Source organism: Scyliorhinus canicula, chromosome 6 (assembly GCF_902713615.1).
Source record: "Scyliorhinus canicula chromosome 6, sScyCan1.1, whole genome shotgun sequence".
Taxonomy (NCBI): Eukaryota; Metazoa; Chordata; class Chondrichthyes; order Carcharhiniformes; family Scyliorhinidae; genus Scyliorhinus; species Scyliorhinus canicula.
In genome coordinates this window covers 210,974,910-210,997,742 of record NC_052151.1, presented here as the reverse complement: position 1 = coordinate 210,997,742, position 22,833 = coordinate 210,974,910, and the positions used below count along the sequence as shown (strand labels likewise).

Below are 22,833 nucleotides of genomic sequence, written 5' to 3'. Positions count from 1 at the left end.
ACCTTTGAAGAACACCTCATCAAATTTCTCCCAAGAATCTCAGTGCAGTACAGTTCCTCCCTATCCACAGCACATTGTTCCATAAAAGAAGCAATAAGCTGTTTAAATGCGATTTCTCTTTCACAAAACCGTACTGATGGTGCCTGACTGTCTCGATTATTTCTAGGTGCCATGCGATAACATATCAAACAATAGTTTAGAGTCTGTTCCCTCTGATTTCTTTTGAGTTACCTGATCTGCAGTTTCCTGTCTTCTGTCTCCCGACATTTCTGAATAGAGGCGTTATATTTTTTATCTTCCAATCTGATGGAAACTTTCCCTAATTTAAGGGATTTTGTAAAATTAAAAGCAATGCATCAACTATCTCACTGGTCACTTTTCTCTAACATTTCGTATGTGGTGCATTTGGGTCCCAGGATGTGTCTGCCCGCAGACACAACAATGTTCTCAATTCCACTTCCCTGGTGAGAGTTCTTTTTCTGGGTCCCCAATCTATGGACTGAATTAGTCAATTGATTTGTTAGTGTTGGGGCAGATTTTAGAACAGTACAGGCCCTTCGGCCCTCGATGTTGTGCCGAGCAATGATCACTGACTCAAACTCACATATCCACCCTATACCCGTAACCCAACAACTCCCCCTTAACCTACTTTTTTGGACACTACGGGCAATTTATCATGGCCAATTCACCTAACCCGCACATTTTTGGACTGTGGGAGGAAACCAGAGCACCCAGAGAAATCCCACGCACACACGGGGAGGGTGTGCAAACTCCGCACAAACAGTGACCCAGCCGGGAACCGAACCTGAGACCCTGGAGCTGTAAAACATTGATGCTAACCACTATGCTACCGTGCTGCCCTGGAGTATTACAAAACAAGATCTGGTGTATTACTAAACAAATAAAGACAGCGGAAGGTTTTTGTCATCAGGACCTTTCACAACAATACCTGTAAGGACAAAACAACAATTTGTACAGAAAAAGATAATACTGATTGGTTGCGCAGTTTTCTTATGGCACTCCGTCACCAATGCTCAAGAAACTAGAATCAAAGCTTTGCCCCTCCTAAATCTCGAATCTCTTTGCTGCCCACCTCCTAACGCAGCCCCCCTCCCCCCTGGACTACAGTTCCAATTACGCTGTGCGTAAATCCTCCCTATCTCTTTCACGTTCCGGAAACCTACAGAAATGAATAGCGTTGGAGGGTCTTCCCGACCACATAATTCTAACAAGTTGTATTAACTCCTCTAGGCCCCACTGCCCTGCCTACCTCCGCAACACCGTCCAGCACCTATAACCCTACATTTATTTGCAATCTCCTCCTGATGCTATCACACTCCATTCCTTTGTAACCTACTGCATTCCCGACAATTTCCTCGTCTCTGCAAACTGCTGGATCCCTAAAGATCCGATCTTATTTTTAGCGTCGTCCCAACCACTTCTATCTCTGTGATATCTTCCAACTCCTCCAACTCTCCCTGTATCTGTAAAGTCGTCAAGGCCCTACCACTCTCCCTGAATCTGCATAACCTCCTGCAACCCCTTCAAATCTTCCTTTATCTGTAGGCCCTCCTCTAGCCTCTCCACTCTTTCTGTATCTTTCTAACCTCCGCTGCTCACCACAACTCTCACACTCTCTGTACCCTTCCGAGTCCTGACAACCATCCAGGATATATGTGCATCGCCATTATGCCTCCCCATATCTCCATCACTAATCGCTCCACCATTGGAGGACATTCCTGCAGCAGTTTGACAGACAAGCCCTGGGATTCCATCTGCAACAACCTCAACCCCTTCCTTGCTGTCATATAGTGAGCATCATAACATCATTCTCTCCACCATAACACGTCCTTACAATCGGTATAAAGATTATACTGTTTATAATTTTCCTGAGGAGTCTTAAAATGTTTTACTGCAAGAAATTAGTCCAATCAATATTCGCTGTTTTCAACTGAAACCGTCTGGACCTCTTATCTCTCTCTCTCTCTTCCTGTCTCCCATTATCTCTGACACTTGTGTATCTCTCTGACGCGTTCATTCTCCCGCTATCATTCACTTCCCATCTCTTTCTCACCTGTCCATTTTGTGTCTCACATTCCACACGATTCTTTCCATCTGTTTTCCATGCAGCCACATTTCCACTCGTCTTGCCTTCAGGTTTCACTGCCTGCTTTTTAAAACACATTTTCTCTCTTTCTCTTTCTCGTATATCTTTCTTTTCTCTGATTCTTCACCTCTGTCCGTCTGCCCATATCTCGATTCTCTTTCTCTACTTCTCTGTTCTGTTTTCTCTCCCTTCATTTCTCTCCTCCCCCTCCCTGTTTACTCCCTCTCTTTCTCTCCTCTGACTCCTCTCTCAATCTGTCTCGATCACACATTTCCTTTCAGTTTGTATCCGTCCCTCTTCAGTTCTACCTTTGCTATTGACTGTATTTCTCGTTTACTCATTGCTGACAACTTCCCACCTCTTCCATCCCCCCCCCCCCCCCCACCCCTCCATCATCCTGCACTGCTCCCTATCCTTTCCAAATTCACTCAGCTTTCTCCTCTGCCCTGCGGGCGCTCTTTTGTCTCTGTCTCGCAACTCTCTCTTCTCACATTTCTTCCCCTTCTCCCAATAACGTCTATAGCTATATTTATCACTCCACACCTCTCAGTCACTCACCGCTACATCGCTCCCTTATATTTATCTCTTTCCTCTTGCTATTTTATCCCTTTCTCTTGTTTTCTCTCTCTCCACCTTAGTCTGTGTTCGGATCCTAATGATAATAATGTTTTGGAGGGCATGTCTCCGTGCCGTGGGTTCCATGAATCTATTAAAAGGCATTTGGCCAGATACGTGGATAGGAAAGGTTAAGAGGTCTCCGGGCCAAATGTAGGGACATAGGGTTAGCTTAGATGGACGTTTTGATTGTCATGGACCAGTTTCGGCCGAAGGGCCTGGATCCATGTCGTAGATTCTATGATTCGGACTCGCCAGTCCACTCAAGAGGAAGCTGTCAATACTCATCACAAATATGCCTAAGACTTTATGGCACTGCTGGGAAAAAAGCAGAAACTACTTTCAGCTGGAGAAACCTCAGCATTCACAAATTGCTCGAAATAAATCATACTCTGGACACACCGTCGAATCAATGGGTACATTTACTATCTTCCAAGGCGTTCATTCCTCTTTCAAAGGTTTGAGAACCTCTTCCCTCTTGGAGGTGATCGTCCTTCAGTAATGCAGTGCCTATGTCTACTTACTTTCACTCCCAAGAAAACAAGAAAATATTCAACATTACTACTCATACTGTGGGCATTTGCGCTCTGGCCTTTTATCTCCTCAGCATCTTTGAAATCTGCAAGTCCCTAATCTGCCCTTGACTTATATGTCCCACTGCTAGGATGTTTGCTGTGCAGATCCATCTGTGTGATGATGTTGGCTGACCCCCATTGGGGGTATCTGACTACACCCAAAAATATCCTCCACCAGCCAAAATCTTTCTGTTTAGCCACCTGTGTGGCATTTCCCCCTAATTTCTGATAGCTACAAAAACATTGCAACTGTGTTGACTCTTGCTTATATTACTTTGTCAGGATAGGCTTTCTTTCTCCATTATGATGTGTCGTCTTTTACCGCCTTGACCTCCATCCGTTTGTTGAAGTGTGTCCAGGCGAGGAATAGTAAATCACCTGAATACGCTATCTTAGGCCATAAGACCGAAAGACACGCAAGCAGAATTAAGCCATTCAGCCCATCGAGCCTGTCCCGCCAGTTATAAATCCATAGAATCCATACAGTGCAGAAGGATGCCAACTGGCAAATCGAGGCTGCACTGGCCCTTCGTTAGAGCACCCTACTCAAGCCCACGCCTCTACGCTATCCTTTTAAGCCACCTATTCTTTTGGACACAGGTATAATTTGTCATTGCCAATCCATCTAACCTGCACATCTTTGGGCCGTGGGAGGAAACCGGAGCACCCTGAGGAAGCCCACGCAGACACGGGGCGAAAGAGCAAACTCAAAGCAGACACTCAGCAGAGGCCAGAATTGAACTGGGGTCTCTGAAGCTGTGAGGCCTTTTAATAGAGTTGTGAACTCTCAACACCTTCACTCTATCTCGGCCTCCCAGTCTTCTGTAAGTTTCAATGAGATCGCCCCTCATCCTTCCAAACTGCATCGAGTACAGACCCGGAATCCACAACTGCTCCTCATATAACAAGTCCTTCATTCCGGGGATCATTCTTGTGAACCTCATCCGGACCCTCTCCAAGGCCAGCACAGCCTTAGATACGGGTCCGAAACTGCTGACAATATGGAACATAGAACACTACAGCGCAGTACGGGCCCTTCGGCCCTCGATGTTGCGCCGACCTGTGAAACCATCTGAAGCCTATCTGACCTACACTATTCCATTTTCATCCATATGTCTATCCAGTGACCACTTAAATGCCCTTAAAGTTGGCGAGTCTACTACTGTTGCAGGCAGGGCGTTCCACACCCCTACTACTCTCTGAGTAAAGAAACTGCCTCTGATATCTGTCCTATATCTATCACCCCTCAATTTAAAGCTATGTCCCCTCGTGTTGGTCATCACCATCCGAGGAAAAAGACTCTCACTGTCCACCCTATCTAACCCTCTGACTATCTTATATGTCTCTATTAAGTCACCTCTCAGCCTTCTCCTCTCTATCGAAAACAACCTCAATTCCCTGAGCCTTTCCTCATAAGACCTTCCCTCCATACCAGGCAACATCCCAGTAAATCTCCTCTGAACCCTTTCCAAAGCTTCCACATCCTTCCTATAATGTGGTGACCAGAACTGCACGCAGTACTCCAGGTGCGGCCGCACCAGAGTTATGTACAGCTGCAGCATGACCGTGTGGTTCCGAAACTCAATCCCCCTGCTTATAAAGGCTAGCACACCATATGCCTTCTTAACAGCCCTATTAACCTGGGTGGTAACTTTCAGGGATTTATGTACCTGGATGCCGAGATCTCTCTGTTCATCTACACTACCAAGAATCTTGCCATTAGCCCAGTACTCTGCATTCCTGTTACTCCTTCCAAAGTGAACCACCTCACACTTTTCCGCATTAAACTCCATCTGCCACCTCTCAGCACAGCTCTGCAGCTTATCTATGTCCCTCTGTATCCTATAACATTTTTCAGCACTATCCACAACTCCACCGACCTTCGTGTCATCTGCAAATTTACTAACCCATCCTTCTACACCCTTTTCCAGGTCATTTATAAAAATGACAAACAGCAGTGCCCCAAAACAGATCCTTGCGGTACACCACTAGTAACTGAACTCCAGGATGAACATTTGCCATCAACCACCACCCTCTGTCTTCTTTCAGCTAGCCAATTACTGATCCAAACCGCTAAATCACCTTCAATTCCACACTTCCTTATTTTCTGCAATAGCCTACCGTGGGGAACCTTATCAAACGCCTTACTGAAATCCATATACACCACATCAACAGCTTTACCCTCATCCACCTGTTTGGTCACCTTCTCAAAAAACTCAATAAGGTTTGTGAGGCATGACCTACCCTTCACAAAACCGTGTTGACTATCGCTAATCAACTTGTTCTTTTCAAGATGATTATAAACCCTATCTCTTATAACCTTTTCCAACATTTTACCCACAACCGAAGTAAGGCTCACAGGTCTATAATTACCAGGGTTGTCTCTGAACAAGGGGACAACATTTGCTATCCTCCAGTCTTCCGGCACTATTCCTGTCGACAAAGATGACATAAAGATCAAGGACAAAGGCTCTGCAATCTCCTCCCTGGCTTCCCAGAGAATCCTAGGATAAATCCCATCTGGCCCAGGGGACTTATCTATTTTGACATTTTCCAAAATTGCTAACACCTCCTCCTTTTGAACCTCAATTCCATCTAGCCTGGTCGACTGAACCTGAGTGTTCTCCTCGACAACATTGTCTTTCTCCAGTGTAAACACTGATGAAAAATATCCATTTAACGCTTCCCCTATCTAGAACATAGAACGATACAGCGCAGTACAGGCCCTTCGGCCCTCGATGTTGCACCGACATGGAAAAAAAACTAAAGGCCATCTAACCTACACTATGCCCTCATCATCCATATGCTGATCCAATAAACTTTTAAATGCCCTCAATGTTGGCGAGTTCACTACTGTTGCAGGTAGGGCATTCCACGGCCTCACCACTCTTTGCGTAAAAAACCCACCTCTGACCTCTGTCCTATATCTATTACCCCTCAATTTAAGGCTATGTCCCCTCGTGCTAGCCACCTCCATCCGCGGGAGTAGGCTCTCGCTGTCCACCCTATCTAACCCTCTGATCATTTTGTATGCCTCTATTAAGTCACCTCTTAACCTTCTTCTCTCTAATGAAAACAACCTCAAGTCCATCAGCCTTTCCTCATAAGATTTTCCCTCCATACCAGGCAACATCCTGTTAAATCTCCTCTGCACCCGTTCCAAGGCTTCCACGTCCTTCCTATAATGAGGCGACCAGAACTGTACGCAATACTCCAAATGCGGCCGTACTAGAGTTTTGTACAAATGCAACATGACCTCATGGCTCCGGAACTCAATCCCTCTACCAATAAAGGCCAACACACCATAGGCCTTCTTCACAACCCTATCAACCTGGGTGGCAACTTTCAGGGATCTATGTACATGGACACCGAGATCCCTCTGCTCATCCACACTACCAAGAATTTTACCATTAGCCAAATATTCCGCATTCCTGTTATTCTTTCCAAAGTGAATCACCTCACACTTCTCCACATTAAACTCCATTTGCCACCTCTCAGCCCAGCTCTGCAGCTTATCTATGTCACTCTGTAACCTGCAACATCCTTCTACACTGTCTACAACTCCACCGACTTTAGTGTCGTCTGCAAATTTACTCACCCATCCTTCTGCGCCCTCCTCTAGGTCATTTATAAAAATGACAAACAGCAACGGCCCCAGAACAGATCCTTGTGGTACGCCACTCGTATCTCCTCTGATTCCACACACAACTTTCCACTACTATCCTTGATTGGCCCTAATCTTACTCGAGTCATTCTTTTGTTCCTGATATACCTATAGAAAGCCTTAGGGTTTTCCTTGATCCTCTCCGCCAACGACTTTTCGTGTCCTCTCCTCGCTCTTCTTAACTCTCCCTTTAGGTCCTTCCTGGCTAACTTGTAACTCTCAAGTGCCCTAACTGAGCCTTCATGTCTCATCCAAAAATAAGCCTTCTTCTTCCTCTTGACAAGTGCTTCAACTTCCTTAGTAAACCACGGTTCCCTTGCTCGACAACTTCCTCCCTGCCTGACAGGTACATACTTATCAAGGACACGCAGTAGCTGTTCCTTGAAAAAGCTCCACATTTCGATTGTACCCATCCCCTGCAGTTTCCTTCCCCATCCTATACATCCTAAATCTTGCCGAATAGCATCATAATTGCCTTTCCCCCAGCTATAATTCTTGCCTTGCGGGATATACCCATCCCTGCCCATTGCTAAAGTAAACATAACCGAGTTGTGATCACTATCACCAAAGTGCTCACCTACATCTAAATCTAACACCTGGCCGGGTTCATTACCCAGTACCAAATCCCATGTGGCCTCGCCCCTTGTTGGCCTGTCTACATACTGTGTCAGAAAACCCTCCTGCACACACTGCACAAAAACTGACCCATCTATAGTACTCGAACTATAGTATTTCCAGTCAATATTTGGAAAGTTAAAGTCCCCCATAACAACTACCCTGTTACTCTCGCTCCTGTCGAGAATCATCTTTGCAATCCTTTCCTCTACATCTCTGGAACTATTCGGAGGTCTATAGACAACTCCCAACAGGGTGACCTCTCCTCTACTGTTCCTAACCTCGGCCCATACTACCTCAGTAGATGAGTCCTCAAGCGTCCTTTCTACCACCGTAATACTTTCCTTGATTAACAATGCCACACCGCCCCCTCTTTTACCATCTTCTCTGTTCTTACAGAAACATCTAAATCCTGGAACCTGCAACAACCATTCCTGACCCTGCTCTACCCATGACTCCAAAATCGCCACAACATCGAGATCCCAGGTACCAACCCATGCTGCAAGCTCACCCACCTTATTCCAGATGCTCCTGTCGTTGAAGTAGACACACTTCAAACCAGCGTCCTGCTTGCTGGTGCCCTCTTTCGAACTTTTAACCCTATCCTTGACCTCACTACTCTCAACATCCTGTACACTGGGACTACAATTTAGGTTCCCATCCCCCTGCTGAATTAGTTTAAACCCCCCCCCCCCCCCCCGAAGAGCACTAGCAAATCTCCCCCCCAGGATATTGGTACCCCTCTGGTTCAGGTGAAGACCATCCTGTTTGTAGAGGTCCCACCTACCCCAGAATGAGCCCCAATTATCCAGGAAACCAAAACCCTCCCTCCTACACCATCCCTGTAGCCACGTGTTCAAATCCTTTCTCCCCTTATTTCTCACTTCACTAGCACGAGGCACGGGTAACAACCCAGAGATAAAAACTCTGTTTGTTCTAGCTCTCAGCTTCCACCCTAGCTCCCTGAATTTCTGTCTCAAATCCCCATCTCTCTTCCTACCTATGTCGTTGGTACCGATGTGGACCAGGACTTGGGGCTGCTCCCCCTCCCCCTTAAGGATCCAAAAAACACGATCAGAGACATCACGAACCCTGGCACCTGGGAGGCAACACACCAACCGTGAGTCTCTTTCGTTCCCACAGAACCTCCTGTCTGTTCCTCTAACAATGGAGTCCCCAATGACAAGTGCTCTGTTCCTCTTCTCCCTTCCCTTCTGAGCAACAGGGACAGACTCTGTCCCAGAGACCTGTGCCCTATTGCTTACCCCTGGTAAGTCGTCCCCCGCAACAGTATCCAAAACGGTATACTTGTTATAGAGGAGAACGACCACAGGGGACCCCTGCACTGCCTGCCGGTTCCCTCTCCCTCCCCTGACGGTAACCCATCTACCTTCTTCTTTTACCTGAGCTGTGACTACCTCCCTATAACTCCTCTCAATAACCTCCTCCCCCTCCCGAATGATCCGAAGTTCATCCAGCTCCAGGTCCCTAACGCGGCTCTCGAGGAGCTGGAGTTGGGTGCACTTCCCGCAGATGTAGTCAGAAGGGACACTAGAGGTGACCCTTTCCTCTCACATTCTGCAGTACGAACATTCAACTGCCTTAGCCTCCATTCCCACTGAACTAACTTCCCAACTACTGAAAAATAAAAATAAAAAACTTGTTACTTTAGTAATCCAACTGACAGAACTTTTTTTTTGGTTAGAGAGTAGAATGGGTGGGAGACACTACGTAAGTACTGTTTCAGGTAAAACTGTCACTCGAGAACAGCCCCTTCACAAACCACCTTCAACATACGCTGACCGCACTGCACGTATGCAAATCTCCCCGGAAGAGCCAATCAGAACCTCTGCTCTGCTGCCCCCTGCTGGATGCTTGACTTCCGTCGAACTCCTCGGGTCACTGATGCAGGTGCACCTTCAACTTACGCTGACCGCAATGCATGTATGCAAATCTCCCTGGAACAGCCAATCAGAAGCTCTGCTCTACTGCCCCCTGCTGGATGCTTGACTTCCGTCGAACTCCTCGAGTCACTGATGCAGGTGCACCTTCAACTTACGCTGACCGCACTGCACGTATGCAAATCGCCCCGGAACAACCAATCAGAAGCTGTACTCTGCTGCCCCCTGCTGGATGCTTGACTTCCGTCGAACTCCTCGGGTCACTGATGCAGGTGCACCTTCAACTTACGCTGACCGCACTGCACGTATGCAAATCTCCCCGGAACAGCCAATCACAAGCTCTGCTCTGCTACCCCCTTCTGGATGCTTGACTTCCGTCGAACTCCTCGGGTCACTGATGCAGGTGCACCTTCAACTTACGCTGACCGCACTGCATGTATGCAAATCTTCCCGGAACAGCCAATCAGAAGCTCTGCTCTGCTGCCCCCTGCTGGATGCGTGACTTCCGTCGAACTCCTCGGGTCACTGATGCAGGTGCACCCTCAATTTACGCTGACCGCACTGCACGTATGCAAATCTCCCCGGAACAGCCAATCAGAAGCTCTGCTCTGCTGCCCCCTGCTGGATCTAATACTCCAGTTGGGGTCTGATCAGGGCTAAATAGCTTCAATAGAACATCACTGCTCGTGTATTCTAGCCCGAGTGGCATGAAGGCTAACATTGCATTTGCCTTCCTAACTGCCATCTGAACCTGCATGTCAATCTTAAGAGAATTCTGAACTAGGACGCCCAAGTCCCAGTGCGCTTCTGATTGCAGAAGCCATTTAGAAAACAGTTGATGCTTCTATTGTTCTGAACAATGTGCACATCACACATTTCTATATTGTATTCACTCTTCCACTTCTTTGCCCAGTCCCGAGACTTGTACACGTTGTTCTGAAGATTCCTGGCGAATCATATAACTCGGGCTGTCGATAAGGCTTCAAACTAAATAGCGGTGGTGTGTGTGTGTGTGTGTGTGTGGGTGGGTGTGGGGGAGTGGGGGGGGGGAGGGGGTAGTCAATTGAACGGAAGAATACAAAAGCTCTGCTTCATCAACAACCTGTCCCTCTATGTATCTTTGAATCATCTTCAAACTTTGCAAGAATACCCTCAGTTCCTTCTTCCAGATCATTCAAATATCTCCTGATAATCTGTGGTCTCAACACTGACCCCTGCGGAACACAACTATTCACTGGCTGCCATCCTGAAACGGACCCCTTCATCCCAAGTCTCTGTGTTTTGTCAATCAGCCAATCTGTTATCCATGCCCGTACCTTCCACCTAACACCATGGGCTCTTTTCTTATGTAGCAGCCTCTTGTATGGCACCTTGTCAAAGGCCTTCTGGAAGTCCAAATAGATAACATCCACTGGTTCTCCTTTGTCCAACTTCCTCGTTGCCTCCTTAAAAAATCTAATAGAATTGTCAGGCATGACCTTCCTTTGACGAAGCCGTGCTGACTGAGTCCTATTTTACCATGAACTTCTAAGTAATCCGCAACCGCAACTTTAATAATAGACTTCAAAATCCTAAAAAAACTGAAGTCAGGCTAAATGGTCTATAATTTCCTCTCTTCTGCCTGTGTTTAAATGAGGTGTTGCATTAGCCATATTCATTTGGATACCTTCCTGCATCCGGTGATTCCTAGAAGACCACCAGCAATGTCTCAGTAATCTCCTCAGCCGTGGCCGCCAGAGCCCTGCGGTGATTTATGCAACCTCACACCTTTCAGTATCCCGAGGACTTTCTCCGAAGTTATGCCGCTTTACTCAACTCTTCCACTGACTCATTTGAAGTTCAGATATGCCACTGGTGTCTTCAGCTGTTAAGACTGACTCAGAGTGCCTATTCAGTTCTTCTGCAGTTCCTTTGTTCCCTATTCCTACCTCTCCAGCCTCATTTGTCAGTGGTCCATACTTTCCTTTCTCTTACCTTCTACCCTTTGATAAAAAAAACTCTTGCAATATTTGTTTATAACACTAGGAAGATTACACTCATATTCTATCTTCTCCCCCCGCCCCCCCCCCCACCCCGCCTTATTGCTTTCTTAGTTGTCCTCTGCTTGTTTTTAAAGGTATCCCAATTCTCTGGTTTACCACAAATCCTCGCCACATTGTATGCTTTTTCCTTTGCTTTTATGCTGTCCTCGACTTCTCTTGTCTGCCATGGTTGCCATGTTCTCCCCTGAACATGTTTTCTCCTCCTTGGGATGACCCCTCAAGACCCTGACGTTGTTGATAGGGACCTTTCAGGACCATCTTGAAAAATACATGAATAGATGGGAACAGAGGGATATGGACCATAGATGTGGAGACGGTTCTAGGTTAGAAGTGTAACATTGCTGGTGCAGGCTTCGAAGGATGAATGGCATGTTGGCGCAATGTACTTTCCTTTGTTCTTTGTTCATTGAACGGTAAGTTGAGAAGACGGTGAGGAAACACACCCACAATCAAGAAAGTTATGGTAAATCCTTCTCAAACTCTTTGTCATCCACAACAGAGAATAATATTTGATGAAATATTGCCTGATATATGAATTTCTACTCTCTTTGGGCAGGAATAGAAAATCTGAGGTTGTTGTTACCTTGAATTTAAAGTGAATATTTGATAAAACTGTTCAAATCTGGATAGATTGGACTTCAGGTGACGTCATGTGAGGCAAGTCGCACGAAAGGCACGACGGCTGCATGGTAGCACAGTGTCTAGCACTGTGGCTTCACAGCACAAGGTCCCAGGTCCAATTCCCCGCTGGGTCACTGTCTGTGCGGAGTCTGCACGTTCTCCCCATGTTTGCGTGGGTTTCCTCCGGGTTCTCCGGTTTCCTCCCACAGTCCAAAGATGTGCAGGTTAGGTGGATTGGCCATGATAAATTGCCCTTATTGTCCAAAAAAGGATAGGAGGGGTTAGTGGATTATGGGGATAGAGTGGAACTGAGGGGTTAAGTGGGTTATGGGGATAGAGTGGAAGTGAGGGGTTAAGTGGGTTGGTGCAGATTCGATGGGCCGAATGGCCTCCTTTTGCACTGTATGTTCTATGTAAATGTTGCACCTGCCAGGGTCTTTCTTTCCTGATCCCTTTTGCCCATCTTTCGGGATTTCTGTGCCCACGCCCACTTGGCTGAAGTCGGGAACATTACTACGAAAGACCTCACTGGGAAGGAAACGATGGCTGGTACTCGAGCAAAGGTATCTGATTGGGAAAAGGTGCTGGAGGTATCTGCGGCCATTACATGTTAGCTTCTGGCTGCTGTTGAGTAAAGAGTCAAGAGTTCTGCTCCTTTTCACGAATACCTTTATTTTCCTTGAACGCACTCAAACAAAACTCTATCACCACATCACATGTCACAAGCGCCACCTGCAACCCCTTTACATAATCAGTGTCAATTATTGGATACTTAGCATCAACGAGACATCTAATTGGAATGCTTCTTAACGCATTCCATAACATTGTAGTGGAGCTAGCTGCAGTAATGGTGCAGGAACTGGAGGAATTTGGGAATCAGGTGGACAGACAGTTTGAGCTTCAAGGTAAAGAGATAAAGGTATCTTTTAATGCTGCTTTCAAGGAGTAATTGGGCCCAATTGAGGAGCAGCTGGGTAAGACATCGGAGGCTGTTAAAGAGCAAGGTAAGGTGTTGAAGGGCCTGGAGGAGCCTGTGTCGTAGCATCATGGGTGGTTTGCCTCGTTGGAAGAACAGTGGCTGTTTGCGCTGGAGAGTAACAAGGGCCTAAGGGCAACAGTGGAAGATCTGAAGAACAGGTCGAGGCGATTGAACCACAGGATGGCCGGACTGCTGGAGAGAGTGGAGGGCTCGATGACAACCGAATACTTCTCGGAGATGGTCTCTCGGCTGGTGGTTGTAGCGGGTCGGGGGTGGGGGCGTGGGATGAGGTGTTTACTTTTCCGGAGATGGTGAGAACCCATTGGGAACTCCGGCAGAAGCCACAGCTGATTAAGCTGCCACATACAGTGATTATCCGCTTTCATTGTTTCCAGACATAGGAGGAATACTGCAGAAGGATAGGAAGAACCGGTACATTAACTGACAAAGAGACGTGCGGCCCTTAACAAGGTGAAGGCATGTTTTTCTGCAAAGGAGTCCGGTCTGGGGTGGTGTGTCCGGCGTGAGTGAGAGTAAGGTGGAGTTAAAAGATCAGTTTCTAGATATGCCAGAACTGATAGAGGCCTTCATGGGAAAGAAGGGACTGGGACCGCTGTGAGGGGGTTGTTGGGGGACATTGTATACTGTTATGGGCCAGGGTTTAGAGAACCCCAAAGTGTATCATGGTGTTCACCTGACCCACCACATTCAATAGATTGTGGTTATGGGGAGCACACGCACCTACTTTATAGATGTGGTGCAACAGAGTTAAAGTACTTTCAAATTAAAACACTGTTTATTTATGAAATCAGTGAACACTTTATAAACCCACAGAAAACATTTGAACAACTATCTACACCAATCATCCCCACAGATACAATATTCTAAACATAACCCGTAAACTTTTCCTGCAACATCCATAAGACAAAATACCTTTTTTAACACAGAGATCAGGGTTGAATTCTCTACTGAGAGCAGTTATCACTTTGAATTACCATACCGGCCTCCCTGAGCAGACGCTGGAATGTGGCGACTAGCGGCTCTTCACAGTAACTTCATTGAAGCCTAATTGTGACATTAATCGATGATAGATATAAAATCACGCAAATGATCTGGAGACAGTCTTTAGATTCCAGAGAGATTCTTGTGCAGCTGCTTGCATTTCCTGTAGGTCTCCAGCTCTCGAAACGAAATTAAACACACCCTGTAGCAGACAGTACAAAGCGAAAGGAAAAGCAGACAGACAGCCCAGCTCCACCCACTCTCTGACATCACTGCAGCTATTCGATAAACACCCATTTCTTAAAGGTACATCCACTACAGCAATTTCATAAGCACCCAGACCTTAAAACGTTCTCTCACATGACACCTCCCCCTAGAAAGAAAAACCATCAACTACAAGATGGTTTCATTTTTCACCTTTTCACTATCCTTTAAGTAACATTAACAGTGAATATACATTTTTTTCAAAAGATAAAACACGCAAACATTTAATCCATTTAATCCATTTAAGTTCTTCTAAAATTTGTCGATTTTAGTTCTTCTTCCTGCACCGAACCTGCTTCTTGTCATAACATTCGTGACAAAGCATTGGCTATCACGTTTTCTCGTTCTGCTACATATTATTTTTGAATGAAATGACTGTTACAATAAACTCCATCGAAACAGTCTTGCATTGTTTTCCGAAATCGCTCCAAAAACATCAATGGATTTTGATCAGTATATATAGTTGTGTCAGACGGATTGCTGGTCACATAAATGTGAAAATGTTGCAAAGCCAGCACCAAACTCAAAGTCTCCTTCTCAATCGTTGAAAACTTTTTCTGGTCAGAATTCAATTTATTTGAAAAATAACCAATAGCACTGCACGTCCGCCCACATCACTCACATCAACAGCCACTTTGAATGGTTTGGTATAATTTGGGATGGCTAACACAGGAGTAGTGGTTAATAGAGCCTTCAGGCAATCAAATGCCTGTTGACACTCCGCTGTCCACTTAAATATGCTACCCTTCTTTAGCAAGTCGGTCAGTGGAGCAACCACACTGCTAAAATGTGGCACAAATTTCCAATAGAATCCACTCATGCCAAGAAATCGCATTATTTCCCTTTGTGTCAATGGTATTGGGAACTCCCCAATAACTTTTGTTTTCACATCCCGTGGGTCCATTTGACCTGACAGATTGTAAGGACCAAGAAAGTGACTTGGGCTTTTCCAAATTCACTTTTGGTGAGGTTAATCTCCAAACCCGCCTCCTGAAGTCAATCAAATAGCTCCATCAGATATTTTAAATGTTCTTTCCATGTCTGGCTAAAAATTACCAGATCGTCGATGTATTTCGCACAATTGGGTAATACTGAAACAAATCTGTTATTTAACCGTTGAAATGTGGCTGGGCGTTTTTCAAGCAAACTGGCATAACTTTGAATTGGTATATATCATCTGGAGTCACAAAAGCTGCAATCCCCTTGGCCCTTTCGGATAAAGGCACCTGCCAGTAATCTTTAAGCAAATCCAGTTTGGAAATATAAGCTGATTGTCCCACTTTCTCAATGCAATCCTCCAAAAGTGGGATTGGATAAGAGTCCGTTCTTGTAACTGCATTAACTTTTATATAGTCCACACACAACCGTTGGTTACCATCTGGTTTAGGTACCATCACTATGGGTGAGCTCCATTGGCTACAACCCACTTCAATTATGCCAATTGTAAGCATACTCACAATTTCCTTGTTAACCTGTCCCAGTTTGAAATGGTTAAGTCCATATGGATGTTGTTTAATTGGAACAGCATTTCCCACACCTACATCATGGATAGCCATTTTCGTGCTTCCAACGTATCTCCGCGAACTTGTTCATGTGACATCATTAATGCTTTCAGGTCAGCCCGTTTTTCATCTGGAAGGTACCTCAACAATTTATCCCAATTTTTAAGAACATCCTCGTTTCCCAATTTAATTTGAGGTATGTCAAAATCAAAGTCATCTGGATTTGGTTCGTCAGTTTGTTAGAATCATTAAAATCTCATGCTTTAGCTTTCAAAGTACCTTTTAAACATATTTACATGACACACTCGGTAATTTTCCCTTCTGTCTGCCGTTTTTACCACATGGTTCACCTCATTTAATTTCCTTTCCATTTCATGAGATCCACAAAACCTTGCTTTTAAAGGTTCACATACCACTGGTAACATTATTAAAACTTGATCTCCACTGGAAAAACTACAAACTTTGGATTTCTTGTCCACTACCCGTTTCATCACATGTTGTGCATTTTTTAAAATGCTGTCTCACCAATTCACCTGTTCAACTTAATCGTGCCCTAAAATTTGACACGTAATCCAATAATGTAAGTTCAGTTGTCTCACTCACCAATTTTCCCTGAATCAATTTAAGTGGTCCTCTTACCTCATGACCAAAAATTAGTTCAAAAGGACTGAAATTGGTTGACTCATTCGGTGCATCCCTCATTGCAAACAGTATGAATGGAATTCCTTTATCCCAATCCTCTGAATAATCTTGACAATAAGCCCTCAACATTGTCTTCGTGTCTGATGCCACCTTTGTAATGCGCCCTGTGATTCTGGATGGTACACAGTTGATTTAAGTTGATTTATTCCTAAGCTATCCATAACTTCTTTGAATAACTTTGAAGTAAAATCCGATCCTTGATCCGATTGAATTTCTGTGGGTAGTTCCTATCTATTAAAGAATTGAAGTAACTCCTCCACAATCCATTTAGCTGTGCTATTTCGTACTGGAATGGCATCTGGAAACCTAGTAGACACACCCATTATAGTCAAAAGATATTGATTCCCACTTTTTGTTTTAGGAAGCGGTCCTACGCAATCAATTAAGACCCTTGTAAAAAGTTCCTCAAATGCTGGAATGGGTATTAGGGGCGCTGGTTTTATCACTGCTTGAGTTTCCCTATCAGTTGACATGTGTGAATTGATTGACAAAATTTAACTACATCTGTATGTAGTCCAGGCTAATAAAAATGTTTTTGGATTTCAGCTTGAGTTTTCCTGACTCCCAAATGACGTCCCACTGGTACCTCAAGTACTACTCGCAACATCTCCTTTCTCTACCCTACCGGCAATAGCACTTGAAGAACTTCGGCCCACATTTCATCCACCTGCATATCTGAAGGTTTCTATTTTATCATTAAGACATGATTGTTACGGTAATAACATTCCTGTATACACGCAGATTCCTCTTCCGTGTACGATTCGAATACATCCATTTTATTTCTAAAACTTTCTGTTGTTACTCCGCCAATTTTTCTGAACAAAAAACATCCGCCTCATCCTGCACTTGTTCTTGCTCTTATTTGAACATCTGATTAAAAATCGATTCTGATAATGGCACTTCAACTTTACCTTCATTCTCTGATTTCTCCTCTTGTCTGAAACTGTGACTTTGCAACCTTGTTACTATACAATCCGGAAAAATCCCAGGATACTCGTTCTTCAACACTTCAGTTGTTTGATTTTCCACTGGCTTATATACCACAGTAGGCATCACTTCCACCTGCGATCCAGCAATATGAAAATGAAAAATGAAAATTGCTTATTGTCACGAGTAGGCTTCAATGAAGTTACTGTGAAAAGCACCTAGTCACCACATTTCGGCGCCTGTCCGGGGAGGCTCGTACGGGAATCGAACCGTGCTGCTGGCCTGCTTGGTCTGCTTTAAAAGCGAGCAATTTAGCCCAGTGAGCTAAACCAGCCCCTATAGATTCACACCTAGTCACCACATTCCAGCGCCTGTTCGGGGAGTCTGGTATGGGAAGGCTGGTATATCATAACCCAAGATAAACTGTATTCCTGGACAAGATAGTTTCTCGATTACCACTACTACCAACTTCACCAGTCTTCACTGGACTTTCCTAACAGGGCCTGGATTCTCCCCTACACGGCGGTGGGGGGGGGGGGGGGGGTCCCGGCGTATAGGAGTGGCATCAACCACTCCGGCGTCGGTCCGCCATACGTGTGGATTCTCCGTACCTTTAGGGGCCAAGCCCTCACATTGAGGGGCTAGGCCCGCACCGGAGTGGTTGACGCTCCGCCGAACGGCACGAATGGCCTTTGGTGCCCCGCCAGCTGGGGCCGAAAGGCCTTTGCCAGCTGGCAGAAATCCGCGCATGCGCCGGTGCGTCAGAGACTGCTGATGTCATACCCATGCGCAAGTGAGTGGGTCTCTTCTGCCCCCACCACGGTGAATGCCACGGCAGGGCAGAAGAAAAAGAGTTCCCCCACGGCACAGGCCCGTTGGCCGATCAATGGGCCCCAATCGCGGGCCAGGCCACCGCGGGGGAACCCCCTGGGGTTAAGCAGCCCCACGCCCCCCCGCGCCGCCAATCCCGCCAGCACCAGATGTGTTTTGATTCCTGCCAGCGGGAGAGGCCTGTCAGCGACTGGACTTCGGCCCATCACAGGCCGGAAAATCGCCGCGGGGAGCCCGCCAACCGGGGCGGCGCAATTCCAGCACCCCTTAAATCCATTGAATTGAATTGGGAGCATTTCTTCACAGGCTCCTAATTTTGAACTCAGGATCTCCTGTTTACTCGACAGGCACTTTAACCATTTAACAGCACCAACCTTGATTGTCGGCTTGCAAGTTTAGAACAGATTTCAATTATTTTGATTAAACACCAGTATTGTTGATTTCTTATGCTGACTTTGAGAGTGCAAATTAAAATATTCATCTGCAATGGGCTTTTGAAAGTGTAAAAACTGCAGTAATTTCTGAATGTTATTAATTTATACCAGTTCTGCAGGGAAGAAGTAAACAAACAGGAAATATTTTACGAATTTTGAAGTGATTAAACATGACCAGAAAACTATAGTGGTATAATGCAGGACAAGACTAGGAGCGAGTTTTTACATTAACCGAAAATCTAGCAAAACTTCTTGATGGCTGTTGCAATTTGGCAAACCCAACATTGTCACGATTCTTCCACTTTTCATAAATCATCCTGCATTTTCTATTCTTTTTTCCTACTGTTCATTGGGGAGCAAGCGCCTTGAGACAAACTGAAAGCCCTGACAGGGACTTGAACCCTGGGCCCTCAGATTAAAAGTCTGATGCTCTACCGACTGAGCTACCAGGGCCCATTCTTAAACAGTCCTCATTGCTCACTTCAAACTCTCATATTGTACCTTTTGAATTTTCTTCATTGGTAATTCAGCCTCTCCTGCTCATTTTCCTCACAAGCAGAGCGGCAGCCTTCCTTTGGCTCCCTTTCTCAAATTCTTCAGCTTGTACTTGCTTTTTACCAGTGACTTGTGATGTGACAACTGTTGTTACCCAGGGACCTGCACTGGTACTTCGAGACATTGAAGATTACATTTTGATTGGTGAGAGATGAGTGGGAAGCAACAGAGACACAGATTTTATTTTTAGAGATAGAATAAAGGGTGTCATCTGATGTTTGTTGTGGCAGAGCGTGAACGCAAGTAAACCCATCTAGTAAAGGAGCAAATTATGCAAATTGCAAAGTTTCAGGGTGTAAAAGTGTGTCTGCACCACATCTTCATGGAAAACGCCCCATCATTTATCCCGCCCGATTCGTTCTTGCTAACATGCAGCAACATAAATCGTTCAATATAAAAGCAAATTAATGTGGATGTGAAATCTGAAAAAAAAACAGGAAATGATGGAAAATATCAGTGGGTCTGGCAGCATCTGTGAAGAGAGAACCGAGCTAATATTTCGAGGCTGGGTCACTCTTCATCAGAGTAAAGCATTTAATCATTCAATCGTTGCTTACAGATATCGCTGAGAAACAGCCAAAATGTTCCTTCTGGAATTCCTCAGGTAAATCCTGTCATGCATCCAAAGGAAAATACTGCGGAAGCTGCGACTCTGCGTGCGAGTCTAAAAATGATAGGATTGAGGCTCAGAAAATGAGAGGATATCTTTGGAGCCAGACACAGTGTTAATGTTTAAAATCCGTGTGATCTTTACTCAGAGCTGAAGCGAGGAGTACATGCAATGGAGTAGGTGAGGAAAATGGAATTTGCATGAAATATGGGAGCTATGGAAGGTTGAATAAAGTTTGACAAAAATCAAGGTAAAGCAAACTAGAAGTTCGGTGCCACAGATATTCTGCCAACGTGTTCTGCATTCACCATTGAATTGGGAACATTTCTTCACAGGCTCCAAGCTTTGACCCAAAGGCACTGCTGAGATTTGAACTCAGGATCTCCTGTTTACTAGACAGGCGCTTTAACCATCTAAGCCACAGCACCAACCTTGATTTTGGGCTTGCAAGTTTAGAACAGATTTCAATTATTTTGATTAAACACCAGTATTGTTGATTTCTTATGCTGACTTTGAGAGTGCAAATTAAAATATTCATCTGCAATGGGCTTTTGAAAGTGTAAAAATTGCAGTAATTTCTGAAAGTTATTAATTTATAGCAGTCCTGCAGGGAAGAAGTAAACAAACAGGAAATATTTTACGAATTTTGAAGTGATTAAACATGACCAGAAAACTATAGTGGTATAATGCAGGACAAGACCAGGAGCGAGTTTTTACATTAACCGAAAATCTAGCAAAACTTCTTGATGGCTGTTGCAATTTGGCAAACCCAACATTGTCACGATTCTTCCACTTTTCATAAATCATCCTGCATTTTCTATTCTTTTTTCCTACTGTTCATTGGGGAGCAAGCGCCTTGAGACAAACTGAAAGCCCTGACAGGGACTTGAACCCTGGACCCTCAGATTAAAAGTCTGATGCTCTACCGACTGAGCTACCAGGGCCCATTCTTAAACATTCCTCATTGCTCACTTCAAACTCTCATATTGTACCTTTTGAATTTTCTTCATTGGTAATTCAGCCTCTCCTGCTCATTTTCCTCACAAGCAGAGCGGCAGCCTTCCTTTGGCTCCCTTTCTCAAATTCTTCAGCTTGTACTTGCTTTTTACCAGTGACTTGTGATGTGACAACTGTTGTTACCCAGGGACGTGCACTGGTACTTCGAGACATTGAAGATTACATTTTGATTGGTGAGAGATGAGTGGGAAGCAACAGAGACACAGATTTTATTTTTAGAGAAAGAATAAAGGGTGTCATCTGATGTTTGTTGTGGCAGAGCGTGAACGCAAGTAAACCCATCTAGTAAAGGAGTAAATTATGCAAATTGCAAAGTTTCAGGGTGTAAAAGTGTGTCTGCACCACATCTTCATGGAAAACGCCCCATCATTTATCCCGCCCGATTCGTTCTTGCTAACATGCAGCAACATAAATCGTTCAATATAAAAGCAAATTACTGTGGATGTGAAATCTGAAAAAAAAACAGGAAATGATGGAAAATATCAGTGGGTCTGGCAGCATCTGTGAAGAGAGAACCGAGCTAATATTTCGAGGCTGGGTCACTCTTCATCAGAGTAAAGCATTTAATCATTCAATCGTTGCTCACAGATATCGCTGAGAAACAGCCAAAATGTTCCTTCTGGAATTCCTCAGGTAAATCCTGTCATGCATCCAAAGGAAAATACTGCGGAAGCTGCGACTCTGCGTGCGAGTCTAAAAATGATAGGATTGAGGCTCAGAAAATGAGAGGATATCTTTGGAGCCAGACACAGTGTTAATGTTTAAAATCCGTGTGATCTTTACTCAGAGCTGAAGCGAGGAGTACATGCAATGGAGTAGGTGAGGAAAATGGAATTTGCATGAAATATGGGAGCTATGGAAGGTTGAATAAAGTTTGACAAAAATCAAGGTAAAGCAAACTAGAAGTTCGGTGCCACAGATATTCTGCCAACGTGTTCTGCATTCACCATTGAATTGGGAACATTTCTTCACAGGCTCCAAGCTTTGACCCAAAGGCACTGCTGAGATTTGAACTCAGGATCTCCTGTTTACTAGACAGGCGCTTTAACCATCTAAGCCACAGCACCAACCTTGATTGTGGGCTTGCAAGTTTAGAACAGATTTCAATTATTTTGATTAAACACCAGTATTGTTGATTTCTTATGCTGACTTTGAGAGTGCAAATTAAAATATTCATCTGCAATGGGCTTTTGAAAGTGTAAAAATTGCAGTAATTTCTGAAAGTTATTAATTTATAGCAGTCCTGCAGGGAAGAAGTAAACAAACAGGAAATATTTTACGAATTTTGAAGTGATTAAACATGACGAGAAAACTATAGTGGTAAAATGCAGGACAAGACCAGGAGCGAGTTTTTACATTAACCGAAAATCTAGCAAAACTTCTTGATGTCTGTTGCAATTTGGCAAACCCAACATTGTCACGATTCTTCCACTTTTCATAAATCATCCTGCATTTTCTATTCTTTTTTCCTACTGTTCATTGGGGAGCAAGCGCCTTGAGACAAACTGAAAGCCCTGACAGGGACTTGAACCCTGGGCCCTCAGATTAAAAGTCTGATGCTCTACCGACTGAGCTACCAGGGCCCATTCTTAAACATTCCTCATTGCTCACTTCAAACTCTCATATTGTACCTTTTGAATTTTCTTCATTGGTAATTCAGCCTCTCCTGCTCATTTTCCTCACAAGCAGAGCGGCAGCCTTCCTTTGGCTCCCTTTCTCAAATTCTTCAGCTTGTACTTGCTTTTTACCAGTGACTTGTGATGTGACAACTGTTGTTACCCAGGGACCTGCACTGGTACTTCGAGACATTGAAGATTACATTTTGATTGGTGAGAGATGAGTGGGAAGCAACAGAGACACAGATTTTATT

The 22,833-nt window shown here is 44.8% G+C and overlaps 1 protein-coding gene and 5 non-coding genes across 6 annotated transcripts in view; 1 reads left to right on the top strand and 5 right to left on the bottom strand.

Annotated features, from left to right (window-relative positions):
• Positions 1-22,833, top strand: part of LOC119967855 (probable G-protein coupled receptor 139) — a 150,318-nt gene that overhangs the window by 87,088 nt on the left and 40,397 nt on the right. The window lies entirely within an intron of this gene.
• Positions 19,162-19,234, bottom strand: trnak-uuu. The gene has a single exon. It is a non-coding gene; the product is annotated as a tRNA-Lys (tRNA).
• Positions 20,301-20,374, bottom strand: trnat-agu. Its single transcript has one exon. It is a non-coding gene; the product is annotated as a tRNA-Thr (tRNA).
• On the bottom strand, positions 20,818-20,890 carry trnak-uuu. Its single transcript has one exon. It is a non-coding gene; the product is annotated as a tRNA-Lys (tRNA).
• On the bottom strand, positions 21,957-22,030 carry trnat-agu. Its single transcript has one exon. It is a non-coding gene; the product is annotated as a tRNA-Thr (tRNA).
• Positions 22,474-22,546, bottom strand: trnak-uuu. Its single transcript has one exon. It is a non-coding gene; the product is annotated as a tRNA-Lys (tRNA).